Here is a 24,039-nt window from a genome sequence, read left to right on the forward strand (position 1 = left end):
CATTATGAATTACAAATGTACACAAAATAAACCACGAATCTTTAGAGCTCTTGAGTGCTTACAAACTCTGTGAAAACTATGAACTTCGCAAACGGGAAATTATAAACTAAGAACTTAATGTAGAAATAATGTAGAGGGAGGGGCTGAGGAAGAACACACCAACCCTCAAGCAGAGCATACCACTCCCACCATTGCATTGGTAGAGCCTAAAAATCAGCAACAGTCAATGATGCCTGACCCACAAGTAGAGAAGAACATGTAGAAGAAAAATCCTTAGCTATGGACCACTCTACACTAGAGACACAAGAGTCTCAGACCGCAGAAGAACAAGGGAGTGGTGGTGAGAAAAAGCTCGAGGATCTCAACACGGAAGTGGACAACCTCCACAACGGTCAAACCTAGTATGCACTTTTGCTAGACATTGACATGATTTTCCCTTAATAACCAATGTAAAAGAATATGTAAGTCATCCTATTTTCTAACTACTTATTTGTTTTACAAACTGTTTGCAAAGACTAATCAATTTTCCTTGACATCAACGGAGTGTTGCTTTTTCAAGAGCCATATCATTCAAATGCAGCTTCTCTTAACCTGCACAACTTTCGTGTAGCCAGACACAGAGTCATTTTATGACCGAGCACCAAGAAATTTTTGCAATTCCTTTTTCCAAGGTTTCGTATCGTGATATGGTCTTATATGCAGCTAAGAAACCTCAACCCCCTCGTAGCCATAGTATGTAACATAGCCAAAATCAAGCGTTGGCAATTCATTTTTGTTTATTTCCAAGCACAATGTGTTGTCATCATGTTGGAATTAGGGTTACAGGGAAACGCACATAGCTTAAAGAAGATGTAGGAAGCTCAAGGCACACAATAGAGAGTATATTACTTACTGTGGAATGGAAAGATTGATAGCCCTAGAGTGATGGACGTATATACAATGCACATGGGAGAAAACCTCTAAAGAGGGAAAAAACATCCCGGTGGTCCTAGTGTGTTCACATGTATTTGGTAACAAACTCCCCCTATGAGTGATGCGGTGAACGAGGGCTAACACGAATAGTAAAGAGAAGTGCCATGACCTGAGGAGAGGATCACTCCACAAATGGGAGCAAGCCCAAAGATTTGTGGAAATCTTTGAATTTCTCATGAGAGAATGACTTTGTGAAAATATCTGCAAGGTTGTCGTTGGCACATAAGCCAAGTTGATCTCTCCTACTGAGAGCCTCTCCCTCTCTCTCTCTCTCTCTCTCTCTCTCTCTCTCTCCCTCCCTCCCTTTATCTCTCTCTTTCTCTATCTCTCTCTCTCCCCCCCATCTCCCTTTATCTCTCTCTTTCTCTCTCTCTCTCTCTCACACACACACACACACTCTTTCCTCTCTCCCCCTCTCTCTCTCTCTCTCTCTCTATTTCTATCTCTCTATCTATCTTTCTCTTTATCTCTCTCTCTCTCTCTCTCTCTCTCTCTCTCTCTCTCTCTCTCTCTTTTTTTCTCTCTATCCCTCTCTCTCTATCTCTCTCTCTCTCTCTCTCTCTCTCTCTCTCTCTCTCTCTCTCTCTCTCTCTCTCTCTCTCTCTCTCTCTCTCTCTCTCTCTCTCTCTCTCTCTTTGCGCTGCGAGACAGGAATTTGGGGGAGTGGTGAGGAGTCTCATCGACTTTGCACCTTATGAAGTCCATGCTGCATGGCAAGGCACACCCTCAAGCTGTTTTGGAGGCCCTCGAAGCACCCTATGGATCTAATTTGCAAAGTGTAAACATTTGAGCATATTTGAGCGATGTCAATGCTTCCTACTCCTCCTCTAATTTTTTGATGGAAATGTTGCTCCCGTTTTGATGTTTGTGTGTGTGTGTGTGTGTGTGTGAGAGAGAGAGAGAGAGAGAGAGAGAGAGAGAGGGAGGGAGGGATTGAAGGGAGAGGGAGAGGTGATTTTAATGGATGCTTCTTTCACATTAATGTAAGACTCTATAGATTGTAATTAGTTCCTCGAGGAGAAATGATAGCTACCACGCTAACTAATTCGTGGAGGAGAAATGATAGATTCAATCAAAGTCCGCCCTATTTGGCCACTAGCTAGGGCTTGAAAAAAACATTTCTCCTAACAGAAGGAAGTAAGGGTGCACTTTTAACCTATTCCAATTTTTGGGTCAAAATGTGAAGCGTTTGCCAATATTTACACAAATTTGTCAAATTTTATCGATTTTAAGCTGGCAAGGAATTTGCAATTTCAGCCATTAAATTACACTAAACCTCATTCTTTTGCAAACATTGAGTCGTTCCCCCTTAAGCACCTCATGCCATGATCTTGAAACGTGGGTTGCAACCCAAAGAGACAGCTAGCACAAAGAACATGGGGAAATTCAAACGAGTAAGAGAAATCACTTCGTGTGTGGGTGTGGGTGTGGGTGAGTGCCATCATGTGCCACAAGTACATCCTTTGGACCCAATGTGTTGTCTTAGTTTTAGATACCTATAGAATTTTGGCTTGCTAACATCCTACCATCCCCAAGCCACAAGTACAATTGAAGTTTTTAGCGTCACTTTTTCTCCCACTTGTCGTATGACTATTATTCATTTTCTATGTGCATTGGTAGCCCATTTTGGTTGAGATGTACATCAATCCAATATTGTTATTGCTTTCTTGAGTAGTGACATTTTTAGGAAGTCTACGTAATGCAGCCTCGCGGTTTTGTCAAGAAAGGATAAGAGGACAAAGTGTGCAGATGTAAGAAGGGTTTGTATGGGCTGAAGCAATCTCCTCCTGCTTGGTATGAGAAAGCTGACACTTATTTGGTCAAATGAGGCTTTCAAAATCAGTCCAACAAAAAGCACATTGTATGTTAAGCCATAGGGCGATGTACTTCTCATTGTTGTTCTTTATGTGGATGATTTGCTGATTACTGGTCCCAATAAGGCACATATTCTTGAACTTAAGACTAATTTGAATGCTACTTTGAAGATGAAAGATTTGGGGCTGTTGTAGCATTACCTGGGCATACAATTTAAGCAGTGTGATGGTGGTATTTCCTTGTGTCAGAAAGTTACATAAAGACATTGCTATGTTAGTTTGGACTTGAGGATTGCAAACCTATTGCCACTCTCATGGAAATAGGTTTTGAATTTGAGTCGACATGATGATGATGGTGATCCTTCTGATATCACTCTTTACCAAAATGTTGTTGGGTTTCTCATTTATGTATGAAACATGAGGTTTGATATTCAATTTACAGTCTCATAGACCAGCAGATTTATGCATAGCCTAGGGTCTAAGCATTGGAAGGCAATCAAGAGGAGTTTTTGGTACTTGAGTGGCACTTTGCATCTTTGCTTGTTTTATCCCAAGGGGGAATTACTGCCACCAGATTTACATGTTTTTTCGGACTCAAATTGGGCTGGTTGTTATGACACACGAGTGTCCACAAGTGGTTTTTCACTACAAGAGGTTATGTGCACTTGTGATTGTCGTAGCAACAAAAATACAATGGGTTTTGTTACCCTCCGGCGTTGCTAAAAGCATCGCAACAGAAACGTCGCTATAAGCATTGCTATATGCGTCTCTAAATAGTGATGCTCATAGTGATGCATATAATTTTTATTTTAGCGATGCATATAGCGACACTGCAGAACCTTATATAAAGATGCCTATAGCGATGCTGGAGAATAAAAGATTTGGGTGGCAGGGAAATGAATGCCCTGCCACCCATCAACCATATTGAACATTGTTTCCAGAATAAAGATTCAAAACTGACAAAAGTATTTTGAAAAAATTGAATTGACGAAAGTAATACAATGACAAAATTATACACATCATAGGCAAAATCACTTGATTGTTAAGCTTTGACCAAAATGTAATAGTTACAACACAACTGCCATTATCAAGAAAATACATCATTGACCAACAGTTACAAAAATGACGTACACACGTCATTTCATTATACATGCTATGACAAAAGAAAACTAGTGCTATCTCGCTACGGCTAGATGGCCGTGTCTAATCATATGTCTCATCGCGTCCAAGTGGTGTATCTGTTGGATTCTACATAAAAAACAATAAGACTTTCTGTAAGTATAAACATATAATTACAAAAAAATCCATTTTTTAGCTTATCATTAAAATAAAACAAATGTAAGAGAGTAAAGTGAGACACTAACCATGCCAAAGCGATAATTGAGAATGTTCATAAGGGCGTTTAAGCCCTTTCTGTCTACATACTCGTGCTTGTATGGTGTGAAATCACGTCCTGTCTCATTGACCACTATTCAAAACATACAAAGAATATGTTATGTTAGAATTTAAAGGTACAATTATCCATAACTACCAAACTTAAAGGGCAATGCAAAAACATTTACAAAATTGGCCTTAAATGATGCCCACCCACTTCTCCCAAGTGGTGCAAGCTCCCTGCCTCTACTCTCGCTTTGGCTGCTTCCACTTGTCAAGATTCTTGCATGCTTCTCACTTTGCATTCTTCCAATCTTCTTTGGCGAGCCAATATGGCCTGTTCCACCCATTATTTATTGTGTTTTGCACTTCCAAATGCTTGTGCTTGCAGTGTTCGTGCATCTGCACCTTCATCAAGTCTTCATTGAAGCACTCATCCCAACTTGACACGGGAAAGTTGTCATGCAGCATGCTTATGACTCTCTCTTTTAATTCATTTGGCACTTCACTCCAGGTGTTTAGTATATAGTGTCAAAACACCTGAGAGTAAAGGCCGCACATGTGCAATATCACCTTCTTGCCGTCATCATCGAAGATGATATTACCGTTGATGTTGACCAAGTACGGCAAGTCCCTTTCACCGATGATGCGTGAACTTGGTGTCTCTGCAGGCATCTCGAGTGGTGTCTCAATGGGGGTACGGATGATAAGTGTCTCAACTCGAGTTTTGGGCCCCGAAGCGAGGAGTGTCGACTGGGGTGATTCTCGGAGGAGTAGCGAGTGGTGTGCAGCCAGGGACAGCCTATAGTTGCGCAAAACCTGGAATAGAGGGCGATGCCATGGCTGGTGTGCGGGTGGGCAAATAAGATGAAGGTAAGGAGCCTCGTAGACTATGAGGCAGTGTCGAAGCATCAACGGTGTCATCTCCATAGCAACCGCCACCACCACCAGTAGAGCGTCGGTGCCTAGAAGAGTGTGTAGATTTTCTAGTCGCCATCGAACTCTCAGAGCGTTGAAGGAGTGGAAGGGCGTGACGGTGCTCTAGAGCAATGATGCTACTCGTACCACCTCTTGTGCTCAAAGACCAAGGAAGAAATAAATTGATCATCATATATACCTACATTAAATACATGAACATTCAATCTTAATGATGAATGGAGAAGAAAATCTGAACAAGTTATAATTTGATTAATCACAATTTAAATTTCTCAAGTATAGCATATAGACATGAATGGAAAAAACTCCACGTGGATACAATATATTATAAAAAGGAGTAAAATTGTTCAAATAAAATGTTGGATTTAAGAGGTCTCTCTCTCATCCTCTCATAACTTATCATAACTCCCTATGTCTATATAGATCTCTCCATTTAGGCAGACGTCATCTGTTTCATTTTATAGGTACTTTGTATGCATCCCATAGAGAGTATTGGCACCAGGCTCGTCTTGCACCACCTCAGCGGCTTCCAAATCAGCATCCTCTCCAATCTCCTCCACTAATGCCACTGTGATTGGCACATGGTAGCCCTCATACGTCCATGCACTATGAGGGGCTACCTCTATGACATACCACCACTTTGGTGTAGACTTTGTAGGATGAAATACCACCTGCAAGAGTCACATAACTTACATGAGTGCTTTTAGACCACCAATCCTCTAACATTGGATGTTAAATATTTACAGACTTACTTGTTCACAATGCTTGTGTAGTACAAAAGTGTCTCGAAGGTCGGTCCATTTTTTGGTTGAATCCACCTATAGGAAACCTGACTCTCCTGTGCGCACAGTAGTGTTGCGACCCTCCATGTTTATCTTGAACCATTGCACATTGAAAAATCCACAAATACTCCTCTATACTCGATTCTCAAAATCTCTTGTAGCGTGCCGAAGTAAGTGAGTTCCGCCACCACATGATGTGCATCAGAGGTCCGTAGTTGACTAGATTGTTTGAATTTTGCCATGATTCCACAATCTTGTGTAAAACGCTTTTTGTTGATCTTTTCCACCCTAAAATGTCAACCTTTACACCATGCTATCGTGTATGACTTATACTACAACCAACAAGGATTATACACCATGCTATCGTGTATGACTTATACTACAACCAACAAGGATTATGAGTGGCCGTCCAAACATCTAGAAAGCCATGAGTCATACATTGCAAACTTACCTTGGTCGTGCAACCTCAAGAGTACTCCCACTCCTCCTCAGTCACTTGTTCGCCACATTATTGTGCGCTTTTCAATTGGTTATGCAACCATATTAAGCTCATGAATATTGGTAGGCTCTCAAAGCCTGCTAGATAATGCATTGATCATCGTCTTCCCCGTCTCCACTCGATTTGTGCCCTTTGTCGCTCTTGCTTTGCATCCTCGTATTGTGAAATCCACTTTTTCATCATAGAATTGTAAAGCATCCAAAATTGATTGATTTTAGCCTCTAGATCTTTCGCCACTTTTTTCTCAACACCGAGTTGGACATGAAAATCCCAGATATGTGCTCATCATCTATGGTTTTCCATAGCGTGTCTCGCATACGATCAAATCCGTCTAGCTACTCTGCAATGTAAACTAAGGATTCTGATACCAACTAGCCTTCTTCCATGCTACCTCCGGACGTTCCTTCTGACGCACATCTCCCTTGAGAATTTTCATGAAACATTCTAAAAAGAGCATCCATCTGGAATGCACAATGCCAGCCATTTCCACCTCATCAACTATGTTAACAGGAAGATGCACTTGAATGGTTAGCATTCTAGTAGGAAAATGTTTCTCAAACATGTATACAAGCTCCGTAGTGTTTAGTTTGGTGGATGGTATGGAATCTACATGGATCTCCTTTTGTGAGATCCATTGTACCAACTTTGCAATTTTGTAGATTGTGGTACGGACATCAGGAGACAAAAATCCCTCAATGGCCACCGGTAAAATAAACTGCAAAACATGTCTAGCAATGATATTAAAGTCCACACACGGATATGCTACACAATTCCCACTATGATATATTCCACTTCAAACATACCTGACAGTTTGTATGCCAATCATGTGACTTCAAACTACAAACCTTCCCTTATTTAGTGAACCATTTTTGGAGCAAGTGCATTAGGCCACTGGACGTCCGAATGGATTGAATGATCTCTTTTACTTTCTATTCTTGTCCTCTTGTCAAAATCCATGGCACTTTAGAGAGTTTTATCAATCCATCAGGTGCTGTTTGCGGCCAATATTGCTCCATACGATCCACATTTCTAAGGTCAACTCTGGCCCCCAAAGTACCTTTCTTGCCGATGAGATGATCCCACAACAGATTACCCACATTCTTGAATATGTGCATTGGATTGAGGAAATGATTGATCATTAGTCTGGGCCAATATGGTAACTCGTACCATATAGAGAGTCTCTTCATCCCTGGGAGCAAACCGTCATCACACATCTCCTTTTGCTCTAACCATGCTCAAGCAAACATCCTCTGTGGCTCTCTTCAAAAAACCATCATGTAACTCGTGATTCTCTAAAAGATGCACTTCATGACCTTCGTAGATCTGCTTCTTCCGTGAGGGCACCCCATGTGCATTAAGTCTAGGTCCACATGTGACACGGGCTCTATATCCGCTTGTTTGAAGCCATGCATGTATACCAAGGTTTATAGTGTTTGAGTTTGAGTATATATCACATGAGCATTCTGTTAGAACGGAACAGTCATGCATAGTTCACATTAGAATGCCTCTGATCAACACATTGCATCGACCTGTGTGTCGACTCATATCCACCTCTTCTATGACAATCCACAATTGTTATAGCTCTTCCAATAGTGGACGAAGATACACATCCATATTCTTCACTTTATACCGCCCCAGCACAATCAAGCTTAAAACAATTGCCCCTTCTTGGTAAACCACGGGGGAATGTTGTAGTTGACAATGACAACTGCCCATACATTGTAAGATGAACAAATGGATACATATCCAGATTAAGGTTCAAATTCGGCCATGTGTTGTCCATATGCTTCCAGGCCACATAATCTACAAGAATCTGCAGCACACCATCCGAAGATCTATTCTCCTCGTTCCATGATGCTAGGGAGCTATGGACTTACATTCCAAGGAATGCTTGATGCAAGGCAGAAGAGGAAAGTGTCAAAAAACCTTCTGCATAATTTTTTGTCCTTGGACATCTACTCGATATCTCTCGAAATCACATTTCGGACACTTCTCTATGTCTTTGTATTCCCTTCTGAAAAGAATGCAGTCTCATTAGAACAAGCATGAATAGAATTTTAATCTATCTCCAAGGTTTGCAATATCTTTCTTGCTTCCTCTCTAGAATCTGGAATCACATTATCAACTGGCAGTATGTGCTCTTTGAGCAACCTACACAGCAAAACAAATGCGGTTCACTTGTGTAAGTAATCTATCGGATCATTACACATTTAGAGTTTTTTACTGAAGTAAACACATTGAAATAGATCACCTAAAAAGTGATGTGACGCTAGTGTCACTCCATCCAAACTTTGCCTCCATGTTGAGAAGAACAAGGAGCACCTTCAATCTAGGCACACGTGCTTCACCATACAATGGCGTATCGACTTCACTTTTCATGTCATCATAGATAAGCCTTTCTGGATTCATGATCGTCTCAATAATTTCATTGATCTTGGGCTCAAACCTAGGCTCGTTGGGAATGTGGTGTGCATGATCACCCTCTGAGATGTCAGAGGCTACATCTTGTGGCCTCATGTATGTTGCTTGACTAAAGCGCCTGCGAGCAATTCTATTGGGCTGCAAGATTGCTAATTGTTGTCCAGTGTCAGAGTATGACGAGTTGTAATTGGAAAAAACTCGATCTATAATAAATGGGTTAAGCTCGCCAAATTTGTGAATGTGCTGCAAAGAAAAGTGTCATGTCCATTGCACAGTATGTTTGCATCGATTTACAAGGACATAAGATCCTCGTTGAGAGATAGGCATTTTGGTTGGATGGCCCCACATCAGGGACTTCAAAATGACGTGATCACACTATAATTTCAGGTTAATAATTACAATAGAAATGCAAAATAACAAATATTTTGTTAATTGACATTCATCTTCTTTGACCTCCAGGGAGACCTGGAGACCGGCTCGTAGCCCGCTGGGCTAATTAGTTGGCCCGCCGGGCCCGCCGGGCTAGTGAATCTTCCCAACGGTCACGCCAGGTAAAGCTATTTGCCCGCCGGGCCCGCCGTGGCTATATAAAGGTGACGCCAGTGCTTGTCTTTTCACAAAAGAGGTACATTGAAAAGTCTTCACCAAACTTTCTGGCAGCTTTCAACATTCTCAAAGCAGTGTAGCACTAATTTCTTAAACCCTTCCTTATTTTATTGATGTTTTTTTTATTTTTTGTGTTAAAACTTAAAGGTTTAAAATTTCTTTCATCAAATCATCGTACTTGGATTCACTGGCACATGGTTGCAATTGCAGCTAGGTGTGTCATTGCAAAAGCTTACGATGATTATGTTTTATATTGCTCCTAGTCATTCATGCTTTGGCACCCAACATCTATTGAGGCTCCTCCAGCTTCTAGTGAGCACGGTGGTCCTTGCCCCATATGTAGATCATTCTTTCATGAGTGGTGTGGTCACTTCAACTTGCCATGCGGACATATGTACCATATATCATGCTTGATGCAAAGCATGATGAATAGATTTCATTGTGCTATATGTGAGTATGAGATATCCAAAAATCTATATGCAATGTTCAAAATGTCTGAAGACTATAATAAGCTTAGAGGTCAGCATGAACAGGAGAATGAAGATATTCTCACAAATATTTTACTATCACTTGATAGTTTTTGTAACATTTGAAAACATTTACTCGTTGTCTTGCGAGAATTTATTAGTGAATTGTGAATTGTCTTCACTTCAGCTTCAATTATGATATGTGATAATGCAAATATTTGTTAGGGATTTGTATATTATGAAGCTTTAATAGTGATTTGTGGCCTTGTAAAGGTTTTTAAGGGCTTCGTTTATTATTAAGAAAATGTCTAAACCTTAAACTAAATATAAAAAATAGCTTATAAGATAAACAGTTTCTGAACTTAAATAGAAGTCACTCAATGGATTCGATAATCTATTAATTAAACCACCGTCACGTGCTGCAACGTGTCAAAGTTGGTTCAATTTCCAAATTCTCTTCAATCTCTTCTAAAGTACATCTAGTTTCTACTTCATGAGATTCCCCTTGCAGCTCACTGTCTTCGTCCACCTCATCATTGGTTACATCATAAGTCCAGCGCGGCATCTCCTCTTTGTAGTTCACAGCTTGCACTCTTGCCAATAGCCGATGGTTGCAGTACATATACACCAATTTTTCAACTCTTGAATTTAGAAGGCGGTTTCTGATGATGGAATGTACACATTTATATGTACTCCAGTTTCTCTCAGATGTTGAATTGGATCCACATTGGGCTAGGATTCTAACAGCTAGGCGTTTAAGGGTGGGTGCACTACCACCATTCATCATCCACCACTTCCATGTTGGTTGCTCCGTGGCAAGTTTCTGCACAAATTCTGTACCAAACTTACCCTCTTTGAGTTTAAACTTCGTAAGATCAGTAACAGCTGATGCATGCTCATCAGGATCAGCATAAACCCTGCCTATCACATCATAAAAGTCTTCCAGCACCTCCTCATCAAGTTTGTCTATTTCCATTTCCCAATACTCTGGATCCAATAAGAAAGCTACGCTGTGTAGTGGATTATGTGCTCCAACGCATCGACCATGCACATACTTTCTCTGAATTTCTCTCCTCTTTTGAGTGAATGGTGTCTTCCAAGGCTTCACAATTGTCTCTTGGGGCTCCTCTGGATTTGCAAGGCTTTGTTGAACACTCTACCAAGCCATCCACACCTTACCTATGTTAGGCAAGGCAGAATCCAGTTGGCGTAATGCGAGCATAATTGGCATCATGGCATTGTGCACATCCACCACATCATCCTAGAAGTGGCGATCAGCTAGTAGATCTCTGATCACCACTATTTTGCTTTTTATCTTCTCCCTTTGATCGGCCTCCCATTCTGAAAAAGTGGCACAAACAAATGTCTCCATCACAACATTCTTACTTTTTATTAGTGATTCTACCGTATAGTAGTTGGTGTAAAATCTAGTTTCGCACGATAGTTTTAACATAGTAGACATCCTCTGACGGTACATGTCAAGAACCCTCTGACGCTTCAAAACAAACTTGACTATTAAGCGAGCATTGTCTACTATCCATTTGAACCACTTTGTGTCATTACTCTTGTACCAATCTTGCAATACCAAGTTCAAGCTGTGTGTACTGCAACCAGCACTATACAGGTGAGAGAAGCGACTTTCAAGTATCCTACCTGTAGCCCTGCAATTTTTGGCATTGTACATGATTACTTGGACAACATTTTCTTTTCCAAGTTACTCAATTGCGTCGCCAATGATGTCAGCTATAAAACTACGAGACTTTATTTGACCAGAGCTATCCACAGTTTTGATAAAACATTCACCACGAGGACATACAAGCATGATGTTGATCAATGACCACCTTTGAACATTGGACCAACCATCACTAACTATGGTGTATCCAAATTGTTCTGTTGCATTTAATATTACCCTTGAATATCCTGTTGTGTGCTTGTGTAACATTTATCCAACAGTTGGTTTCTCATATGGTGATATGTTGGAGGGTTAAATCCAGCACCATACTCCCCAATGCGTTTCCAAGCTAACTTCCATGCATCACGGGTGACAATGGCCAATGATCCCCCAGTGAAATAGACGTCTTTAGCTAGTGCAAGTTGTGCTTCTTCGAAGGCAAGCATCTTGAAGCTCGTCTGTAAGCTAACCTGTCTACTTTTTGACGATCCTACCTGAAAGTCAGGAGATCCATGGTTTGGAGGTGTAGTTCCATCGATATGAGAAGTTGGTTCCCTGCTTTGAGTGCTTCCATTGGTGGGCATTACACCCAATGATCCCTCGCCCTGGTTTGATCTTATCGATACCAAGGTGTGATGGTCGAAAGTAGAGAGTTTTGATCTTTTGCTCGTGGAAATTAGCTTACCAATTAAAGCTTTTAAGCGCATAGTTGCTTCTTCTGCACCTAAGCCCTTGCACTTTCCTCCTTGGATTCTGGTAATTCCACCTAGCAAATGATCCCTTATTCTTGGTGCTCCTCTAGATTTCTCTTCGCCACAAAAGTTACATTTCCAATCTTGATACTTATTTAAATTTGTGGCAAAATTCCACTCGGGTCCTCGACTTTTTCCACCTGCCTTTCGCTTGCCCTGCGAAGTGGTGCCCTGCGAAGCAGGACCTGGAATCGAGGTAGGAGGTCTCCTCAAGGAAGCCAGGCTTGAGACACCAACATCACCGCTCACATTCCTGGTAGAAGCAATACTTATTGGATGCCTACAATACCAATAAACATAGCTCAGTATGCTATCTCTTCTTTCAAGTATTATTCAAACCAAACATTAGTGTTATAATCAATATCACACACAAGCGTAGTAGTGAAGCCTGAAGGGAATAAACCTCAATCTACTCAAACATCAGCAAGCAAATACAACGGTGAATCAAATATGTGATCAGTCCATCCCAAAGTAGTAGAGATATCAACCCAAAGATTCACCTTCCTACCTCCTTTCATGAATCAGTTCAGTCCAAAAAAGAACTAATGACCCATGATTGGAGCTCTAATCGAAATAGCAAGCAAATACAACGGTGAATCAAACATGTGATCAGTCCATCCCAAAAGTAGAGATATCGACCCAAAGATTCACCTTTCTACCTCCTTTCATGAATCAGTCCAGTCCAAAAAAGAACTAATGACCCATGATTGGAGCTCTAATCGGAATAGCAAGCAAATACAGCGGTGAATCAAACATGTGATCAGTCCATCCCAAAAGTAGAGATATCGACCCAAAGATTCACCTTTCTACCTCCTTTCATGAATCAGTCCAGTCCAAAAAAGAACTAATGACCCATGATTGGAGCTCTAATCGGAATAGCAAGAAAATACAGCAGTGAATCAAACATGTGATCAGTCCATCCCAAAAGTAGAGATATCGACCCAAAGATTCACCTTTCTACCTCCTTTCATGAATCAGTCCAGTCCAGAAAAGAACTAATGACCCATGATTGGAGCTCTAATTGGAATAGCAAGCAAATACAGCGGTGAATCAAACATGTAATCAATCCATCCCAAAAGTAGAGATATCAACCCAAAGATTCACCTTTCTATCTCTTTGCAAGAATCAGTTCAGTACAAAAAAGAACTAATGACCCATGATAGAAGTTATAATCAATATAGCAATCAATTTAGTAAATATAAAAGTGAACCAAACATGAGATCAATCCATCCCAAATGTAGAGATACCGACCCAAAGATTCACCTTTCTACCTCCTTTCAAGAATCAGTTCAGTCCAAAAAAGAACTAATGATCCATGATCAGAGTTACATTAAGTTTTAATTTTTTTTTATGACTATTCATTTTTTTACCTTTAGTTTTTCTTCTAAATTTTAAACGATGACCAAATTTAGAGGAAGAGGTGATGTGATGAGATGTCTATAAACGGGTTATATAGAGCCGCCAAATATGGAGGGGATACACGACGGGCCCAACGGGATTCTTGCTTGTCCCGCTGGGCCCGCCGGGTTTCATATTAAACCCGCCGGGCCTGCCGGGATTGTTGGTGTCCCACCGGTTCTACGTTTTCTATCAGTTTTCGTAGGTCATGACATTAGATATGTTATTAACATGAAAAAAATAGTGATAATAACAACAATAATTAACATTTAACAAAATGCGTCATCGCATAATTAAAATCCCTGCCCCACAGTTGTCACTACTCATAATGAATGTAAAAACCTTATAGCTTGAGCATAAATTTATTCTTCTATTGGCATCCTCTGTCTGTTATCTCTCTCTCTTAATCTCCCTCACAATCAAGAAACCATAGATCACACTGTAAACTACCTCAAATTCTCTAGCCATGTCCGATCCTCGCACACCTCAATCTAGAGGTGCATGGAGATCAAAACCAGCAGGTTATAATCTTGTCTTTATTGGTCAATGCCTATATTTGTGGGTACAAGAAATCTACACACCCATGTCTACATGACAATGCATGTAGTGGACAAAACCCCTTTGTCTCTTGTTCAACTGTAGCAATTCATAGCACCTTAATATCTCTTCACAGCAGCTCCTTGTTAGAGGGGTTACTATGAACATTACATGTATGCCTCCATTCTGAGTATCATACCATTTAAAGTTTTCCAACCTAATGCCACATCCGTGGAGAGGAAGAGAGGGATCATCATAAACCTAACTCTAAATTTAAACCGTAATCCTGAAGGTAAACTTTAATATAAAAACTAAATCCAAAATCTAATCTTAAATGTAACCTAACTCTCTCTCTCTCTCTCTCTCTCTCTCTCTCTCTCTCTCTCTCTCTCTCTCTCTCTCTCTCTCTCTCAAACATGCATGTACATACACAGTAACAAAAATGTAGATTTCTCAAATGAAAACTGCTCTTGCTACGTCGTCCGCTTCAGCTGCTCTAAGTTCTACTCAGCACCACAAATGCTCTCTCTCTTCTCAGCACCGCGAGATAAAGAGAGAGATCGTTGGGCCTCTTCTTCCGCTCTAAACCTTAAATCTTGATTTAAATCCTAAACCTATCCCCAAAGCTCTAATATTAAATCTAAACCTAAACTCTATCTTAAATATAAAAACTAAATCTTAAACCTATGTGGACTCTCTCTTTCTCTATCTTTCTTTCCCTCTCTCTTTACCTATATATGTCATAGTACGTCTATTTACAAAGACAGGCATTAACGAAGCTCTTCACTGACCAATGCACTATTTTCTTAGAGAATGCAGACAATATATTTGATCCACAAGGAGTTTATCGGATTGGTCTCATAAATCATTTTGAAATTTTGAAGACGTTTGATATAACATTCATTTCATATTTATCTCCTTTTCTTTAATTTTCTCTTTCTCTCTCTCTCTCTCTCTCTCTCTCTCACACACACACACACACACACACACACATACACAATGTTTGTGTGTGTGTGGGAGAGAGGTAGAGAGAGAAAAAGAGGAAGGGAACATGAGAGGGAGGAGAGATAAGGAGCATACCTGGGGAGTCTACTTCCTCTCCTTGTGTGTGTGTGTGTGTGTGTGTAAGGGGGGGGGGAGCGGTGTGGGTATATCTTTTTTGAAAGAGCGCGCTCTCGGTTTATTTTTTTACCCTGTCTCAGCATTGCTATGAGCGTCAATATGCAACAAAGAATATAGCCACGTGCAAAGCAATGATGTGGATTTTCACATTTGAGTGTCACAGTGCTAGCGTTGCTAATATGATGAACCTCTTGTAGTGTTTGTTTCATGCTTGGCAGGTCATGTATTTCATGGTTGAGAACGAAGCAACCTACTGTGGCCACTTCCAATTGTGAGGCTTAGTACAGGGTAGTCTTCACAGCTATGATTGAGTGTGTATAGCATAGACGCCTTATGGCTGATTTGGGTGTTCGACAAGACATTGCAGCATCATCTACACTAACAGTCACAGCACACTAGTAGTTGCGAGAAACCCAATTTCTCATGCTTTCACAAATCAAAGCACATTGAGGTGCATTACCACTATGTCATGGAGAGGCACCCAGTAGGAGAGATCAACTTGGCTTATGTGCCAACACAGGACAACCTTGCAGATATTTTCACAAAGGCATTTTCTCATGATAATGATAGCCGTTTTTCGGCTTTCCATAATTGTTATAGTAAGTTACCTCACCCTATCAAATCACTCAAACATTTTGGTTATCCCTACCATTTCACTGTACATAGGCGTGTGTGAGTTAGGGGGCTTTTCCCATATCTTCTTAAAATCCTCAGCTAGCCAGTCACTGGGCTAAATGAATCAAAAAAATAAATAAAATAAATAAAATAAAAGTATATTATGGCCTCTTTGTGTGTAAATATTTCATTGAATATATGGCCTAGATATAGGGATTTTTTATAATTATTTTGGTATTTTATTTAAATATTTCTACTTAGGTGTGTGTTTTATTAAACCTATGTACACCTTCTTTCATCCTCTTACACCATAATTATATTTTTTGCCAATATGTACATACTCTAACCTCATATTTTTTCTTTATACAAATCACTCCCACATTTTCACCCTCACCCTCGTGAAAAAAACAAATTGATATCTACTCATTGGTCACATTTATAATATTATTTACTTGCATACCTTTTCCTATTTCACCAAAAATAATTCAAAGAGGGACCATATACATAACTCCTCCATATTTTTATAATTATTTTTACTCATTATTCTAACACCATGTGCTCATTGAGCTAAAGTCCATGAATAGTCCATACACTAGTCCCACCATGTATATATTTCTTTATTCACCAATAATCCTCCTCCATGCATGGTCAAGGGCAACTTGGATGCTTTGTATTATAATATGACAAAGGAGGGGCTCACTCTTGGATGCATTGTACAAATTCAACAAAGGAGGGGGCCACTAAAAGACTTTTGCAGGCATAAAAACAGGCTTTTTGGTGAGAATTTTGGCACCTATTTCCACTTCGAATTTGGAGCGGTAGTCAAAAGAGAAAATGTAGCCCACATTCTGAACAATCACCTGAGTTTTTGCATGATTTTTGGAGCTACCAGAGGTGAGCTAGGATTTTTTCAATGGACCCCAGTCTGCCCACTTTTCTCACAAGTAGCCCTTAGTCGTCTCTCACCCTTCCACACACCTACTCACTCTTACACATCCCTCCCTCTCCTTCCCTCACTCCTACCTGCTATTTCCATGGCTTCTCCCACCCTCTTCACCATTACCCTTCTCTCTCATCCCTATAGTTCTTTTATGAACGTCTACATACATACACCCTCTCCATGTCTCTCTCTATTGCTTCTATGTTACAATTTCGTTTACCTCTCCTAAAAATATCTAAAATTCAGCATCTTAACCATGATAACTTCTGCAAATTGAGGATTTTTCATCAACAAATCCTCTTTTCAACGTGGTGCTCAACCGTGGCGGCGGCGTAAAGAAGCGAAGAAGCAGAAGAAGACCAGCGGTCATTTTTTCCACAATCTACACAAGGGTGAGTTCAAGCTTCTTCAAAGCTTCACCATCTCAATGATTCTCTTTTAATTCACCCCTCTTCCTTCATCAAATCAACTCATCCTACCCATTGTAAATGTATCACTAACAATTCTAGTGATTATTACCACTAACAACTAACTTCTCTTGTAAAAATGCACCCACACTATCAACATATGGAGTAGGCAACCGCACAAGTAAACTAAATTCACTCACTCCCATGGAAGTTTCTCTCCTTTCACCACATCAATAATTCTCTTACTTGAGCCCACATCCATGTGACTCAAGAGAAAAGAGAGACCCCATTCTCATTTGAAATTCATAAAAATTCATAATCCTTGATCTTTCCTAATAAAATTGATTAGGCTTAATCCTAATCAAGGCTTCTAAAACCTATAAATAGAACCCATTCCTCCTTGTAAAAGACATCACTATACCATTGCACACTAGATTGATCGTACCACACGCGAGTTCTATCTTTGTTGTAAAGAGAGAGTAAGCTTTCTATACACCATCACCTTGGTGCATAGAAAAGCTTGAGCTAGTTTGAGTGAGTGCGAGTAGAATACATTCTTCCTACCATTTTTGTATCTACCCCAACATCAATGAATTGGTAGTTTTGGGTGCAATTCATGTCCAAAGGCTCACGCTTCTCCTCCAATTTGGCTTGGCAAACTCATTCAGCTTCATAAGGTGACTTATTTCATTGAAGGTTGTTGTTTTGTTGCTTGTGATTCATTCGCTATTGTTTGGCTACCATTGTAAGAGGGTGGATGGTGAGAGGGCTCCCAAAACCCTAAGACAATGTGCTAGTGATCTATAACCAAATCTTGTCACTTGATTCCGCAAGCTCTAAGTTCCTTTTTGTGCAAAATATAAAGTTGAAGCTAAGTTGTACACCATCTCGCTCTCTCTCTCTCTCTCGTGTTTTAGTGTGTGAGAGTGTTCCATTGGTGTTAGGGTTAGTGTAAATTCCTTGCTTGTTTGTGGGTTGCTCTAACGATTCTTCTCTTTTGCGTCCTAGTTCGCTCTTAAACTAGGTGGAACCCCTTGTGTAGTTGGGATTTGGCTGTGGGTTTGTTGTTTTGGTTTGTGTTGTGTTGTGCCCCAGCCCCATTGAGCAGCACGGGAGCCTTGAAGGGTTTCTAGAGGTTTCTCTTCTTGTTGCCCGCCCCGGACCGCCTCAATTTTGGTGCCCCCACTGAGGACTGACTTTGTGCTTATTGTTGTTGTATTGCATGAATGCTTGAATTTTAGCATAATCAAGTAGATTATATGAATCATGAAAACTTGTATGACCGAGTTTAATTTCAAGGCAACAAAAATTGATCTAGAATATGGTTTGGATTAGCATAACATAAGAAAGGAAAAAAACATTTTCACATCAGAATCTAAAATTCATGTTGAAAGACCTTTCAAAACCTTGTGTAGTTAGTTGATGTCATGAGAGAAAATGATTGTTTGGAACTAATCTTTGTGTGGTTCTAGCATTGAGAGACTATGACACGCTATACCTTTGATGATATCCCAATCTTCTTCGGAAATCTAGAAGAAGATGTTGATGATTTTCTTGCTGATTTTAGAATGGTTTGTCGTATCCTTGGTAAAAGGGATGACATTGAAAAAGGGGATTTTCTATTGCTATGCCTTAGAGGCAACGCTGAACAATGGTTTTGGAGTATGTCTTCTCATATTGAAGATGGGTATACCCAAATTTCCAAAGCTTTGAAGACCAGATTCTCTAAAATTCCAACAAGAGAGACAGCATGGGCTTCATTAGGGAGACTTCAACACATGGTGAAGACTACTATGCTTATGAGGATTTTTTTTCTCGTCAATGGGGAGGATGTGGATTTAGTTCTACATTTCCAGATTATGTAAAAATGGAGCAATTTATTTCTGGTTTGTCTCCTTTCCTAAAGACTAAGGTTACTTGGAGTGGACCCTCTACCTTTGAAGAAGCGGTCACTATTGCCCGAAGGAAGCTTCACAAGTACTTCTACATCAAAAATGGTTTCCATCATGTTGGAAGATCCAACCATCATGAAAGTGTTTCTATCAAGGAGTCATCTCCTTTGCCATACTTGTCTCCTTCTACTCCGACAAATGTTGAAGAAGTTACTTACATGCCAACTGATTATTCAAGTGCTAAAGTGTGTGGCCAAGATTCAAATGTGGAATCTCTTTCTTCTACCTTTATCACAAGCATGCAAAAATCGACACAAGATATCTCAAATGACATTGATGATTCAATAATGGATATATCCAACCCTTTGGCGGAGGGTCAATTTCTAGTCCGAGCAGACGAAGCTTTTGTGCAACATGACTCTAAGGAGAATGAAGACCTTGAAGGTAACCATGATCTTATGGAATGTTCAGAGAGTGTATCTTGTCTAAAAGAAGAGAGTGAAGAAGAATATAAAATCATAGGTGGAGAGATCATAGACCACATTGATCATAAAGAGATGATTGTGTACATGGAATGCCAACTCCAAAACAAAGTAGAAGAGTGTGAGTTGAATCCAGGTGAGGATAATCTTGAAGAAGTGTTTGAGGATGTTGAAAAGCATTGGTATGACCCATGTATGTTAATCATAGAGGAACCTATCATGCAAGAAGCCAAATGTTTCACAAAATCAAACAGTATTCCATCAACCTTTGAGGTGGTACAATGTGAGGAGTTACAACCTTGCCAAAGGGGGGGCTTAGAAGGGGATGAAGAACATGGGAGACTAGTAAAAGATAAAATCATAAAAGGAAACTATCAGAAGGGTATCATTCTCTCGAATGGTGTTTTAGTGGGTGGCTCTTTATTCATGGGACAATCTCTTAGCAAGGAAATCCAAGCTTTTGAAGCCCCAATCATCTTCATATTGGGTTTCACCTCTTCAAGGTCAACTTCTCCTCTCTTCACATATACCTTTCATCGGGGACACCATACCTTCTTAAGTGGAAGAGGACATGAATACTTGGTGATGAACGGATGTTTCCAAACCTTCTTCATTTGGTTCTTTGGTGTATGGAGGTCGCACATTGTGATGCTTCTGGTCTTCATCATAGATGAAAAACTTGTTGATTGCTACATGTGGATATTTCATCAATCAGTACCAAAATCTATTCTCTTCCAATGTGTTGGAGGCAATAGAAACCTTCCTCTGTTATCTACCTATGTGGTAAACTATTTGCAATACCTTCCAATAGCATCTGGAAGCATGGATCAAGCTTTCCTAAATCATGACGGCCATATAATTTTTGACTTGGTGAGCCTACCGAGGTTGAATGAATTTTATGAGTTGTAAGTTCATGAATTCGCTCATACAAGCTCTTGAAGATCGTAGCAGATACACCAACTTTATACAGGAGGAAGAGCAACCAATCTTTTATATCACATTCATAGTGATAGATACAATGATGGACAACAGTAAAATCTACAAGTTTCTTCAATCAAAATCAGTAAGTGATTCCATACCATACATCTCGCTTTGGGAAAGATATTTCAAGATCTTTGATCCTGGGGGGTGCTTATGGAAACTTTCTCGATGGAGGAGGTTTACTCGGTCACTTCATTTCATCCTGCTATTGGCTCTGAGAACCTTTCATATCGCACAAGGTTTTTTAATCATACAACAAAGGTTCTTCAAAGATGAGAGCAGACAAAGACAGACGTTACACAATCTACATGTTGTATGATCGGATAAATGGTACATGAATGTACCATTATCTAAAGGGCGGGCTAATGATAGCCGTTTTTCGGCTTTCCATAATTATTATAGTAAGTTACCTTACCCTATCAAATCACTCAAACATTTTGGTTATCCCTACCATTTCACTGTACATAGGCGTGTGTGAGTTAGGGGGCTTTTCCCATATCTTCTTAAAATCCTCAGCTAGCTAGTCACTGGGCTAGTTGAATCAACAAAATAAATAAAATCAAAAAAATAAAAGTATATTATGGCCTCTTTGTGTGTAAATATTTCATTGTATATATGGCCTAAATATAGGTATTTTTATAATTATTTTGGTATTTTATTTAAATATTTCTACTTAGGTGTGTGTTTTATTACACCTATATACACCTTCTTTCATCCTCTTACACCATAATTATATTTTTTGCCAATATGTACATACTCTATCCTCATATTTTTTCTTTATAAAAATCACTCCCACATTTTCACCCTCACCCTCGTGAAAACAAAAAATTGATTTCTACTCATTGGTCACGTTTATTATATTATTTACTTGCATACCTTTTCCTCTTTCACCCAAAATAATTCAAGGAGAGACCATATCATATGATTCCAATATCTTTCCATATCCATAAATCCTCCATATTTTTAGTATTATTTTTACTCATTATTCTAACACCATGTGCTCATTGAGCTAAAGTCCATGAATAGTCCATACACTAGTCCCACCATGTATATATTTCTTTATTCACCAATAATCCTCCTCCATGCATGGTCAAGGGCAACTTGGATGCTTTGTATTATAATATGACAAAGGAGGGGCTCACTCTTGGATGCATTGTACAAATTCAACAAAGGAGGGGGCCACTAAAAGACTTTTGCAGGCATAAAAACAGGCTTTTTGGTGAGGATTTTGGCACCTATCTCCACTTCGAATTTGGAGCGGTAGTCAAAAGAGAAAATGTAGCCCACGTTTTGAACAATCACCTGAAATTTTTGCATGATTTTTGGAGCTACCAGAGGTGAGCTAGGATTTTTTCAATGGACCCCAGTCTGCCCACTTTTCTCACAAGTAGCCCTTAGTCGTCTCTCACCCTTCCACACACCTACTCACTCTTACACATCCCTCCCTATCCTTCCCTCACTCAAACCTGCAATTTCCATGGCTTCTCCCACCCTCTTCACCATTACCCTTCTCTCTCATCCCTATAGTTCTTTTATGAATGTCTACATACATACACCCTCTCCATGTCTCTCTCTATTGCTTCTATGTTACAATTTCATTTACCTCTCCTAAAAATATCTAAAATTCAGCATCTTAACCATGATAACTTCTACAAATTGAGGATTTTTCATCAACAAATCCTCTTTTCAACGTGGTGTTCAACCGTGGCGGCGGCGTAGAGAAGCGCAGAAGAAGAAGAAGACCAGCGGTCATTTTTTTCACAATCTACACAAGGGTGAGTTCAAGCTTCTTCAAAGCTTCACCATCTCAATGATTCTCTTTTAATTCACCCCTCTTCCTTCATCAAATCAACTCATCCTACCCATTGTAAATGTATCACTAACAATTCTAGTGATTATTACCACTAACAACTAACTTCTCTTGTAAAAATGCACCCACACTATCAACATATGGAGTAGGCAACCGCACAAGTAAACCAAATTCACTCACTCCCATGGAAGTGTCTCTCCTTTCACCACATCAATAATTCTCTTACTTGAGCCCACATCCATGTGACTCAAGAGAAAAGAGAGACCCCATTCTCATTTGAAATTCATAAAAATTCATAATCCTTGATCTTTCCTAATAAAATTGATTAGGCTTAATCCTAATCAAGGCTTCTAAAACCTATAAATAGAACCCATTATTCCTTGTAAAAGACATCACTATACCATTGCACAGTAGATTGAGCGTACCACACGCCAGTTCTATCTTGGTTGTAAAGAGAGAGTAAGCTTTCTATACACCATCACCTTGGTGCATAGAAAAGCTTGAGCTAGTTTGAGTGAGTGCGAGTAGAAGACATTCTTCCTACCATTGTTGTATCTACCCCAACATCAATGAATTGGAAGTTTTGGGTGCAATTCATGTCCAAAGGCTCACGCTTCTCCTCCAATTTGGCTTGGCAAACTCATTCAGCTTCATAAGGTGACTTATTTCATTGAAGGTTGTTGTTTTGTTGCTTGTGATTCATTGGCTATTGTTTGGCTACCATTGTAAGAGGGTGGATGGTGAGAGGGCTCCCAAAACCCTAAGACAATGTGCTAGTGATGCTATAACCAAATCTTGTCACTTGATTCCGCAAGCTCTAAGTTCCTTTTTGTGCAAAATATAAAGTTGAAGCTAAGTTGTACACCATCTCGCTCTCTCTCTCTCTCGTGTTTTAGTGTGTGAGAGTGTTCCATTGGTGTTAGGGTTAGTGTAAATTCCTTGCTTGTTTGTGGGTTGCTCTAACGATTCTCCTCTTTTGCGTCCTAGTTCGCTCTTAAACTAGGTGGAACCCCTTGTGTAGTTGGGATTTGGCTGTGGATTTGTTGTTTTGGTTTGTGTTGTGTTGTGCCCCAGCCCCATTGAGCAGCACGGGAGCCTTGAAGGGTTTCTAGAGGTTTCTCTTCTTGTTGCCCACCCCGGACCGCCTCAATTTTGGTGCCCCCACTGAGGACTGACTTTGTGCTTATTGTTGTTGTATTGCATGAATGCTTGAATTTTAGCATAATCAAGTAGATTATATGAATCATGAAAACTTGTATGACCGAGTTTAATTTCAAGGCAACAAAAATTGATCTAGAATATGGTTTGGATTAGCATAACATAAGAAAGGAAAAAAACATTTTCACATCAGAATCTAAAATTCATGTTGAAAGACCTTTCAAAACCTTGTGTAGTTAGTTGATGTCATGAGAGAAAATGATTGTTTGGAACTAATCTTTGTGTGGTTCTAGCATTGAGAGACTATGACACGCTATACCTTTGATGATATCCCAATCTTCTTCGGAAATCTAGAAGAAGATGTTGATGATTTTCTTGCTGATTTTAGAATGGTTTGTCGTA

The 24,039-nt window shown here is 39.8% G+C and overlaps 1 pseudogene; it reads right to left on the bottom strand.

Annotated features, from left to right (window-relative positions):
- Positions 1-6,473: 6,473 nt before the first annotated feature.
- LOC147430975 (uncharacterized) overlaps positions 6,474-24,039 on the bottom strand; it is a 46,377-nt pseudogene continuing 28,811 nt past the window's right edge.

This window comes from Adiantum capillus-veneris, chromosome 21 (genome assembly GCF_014529385.1).
Source record: "Adiantum capillus-veneris isolate H3 chromosome 21, ASM1452938v2, whole genome shotgun sequence".
NCBI lineage: Eukaryota > Viridiplantae > Streptophyta > Polypodiopsida > Polypodiales > Pteridaceae > Adiantum > Adiantum capillus-veneris.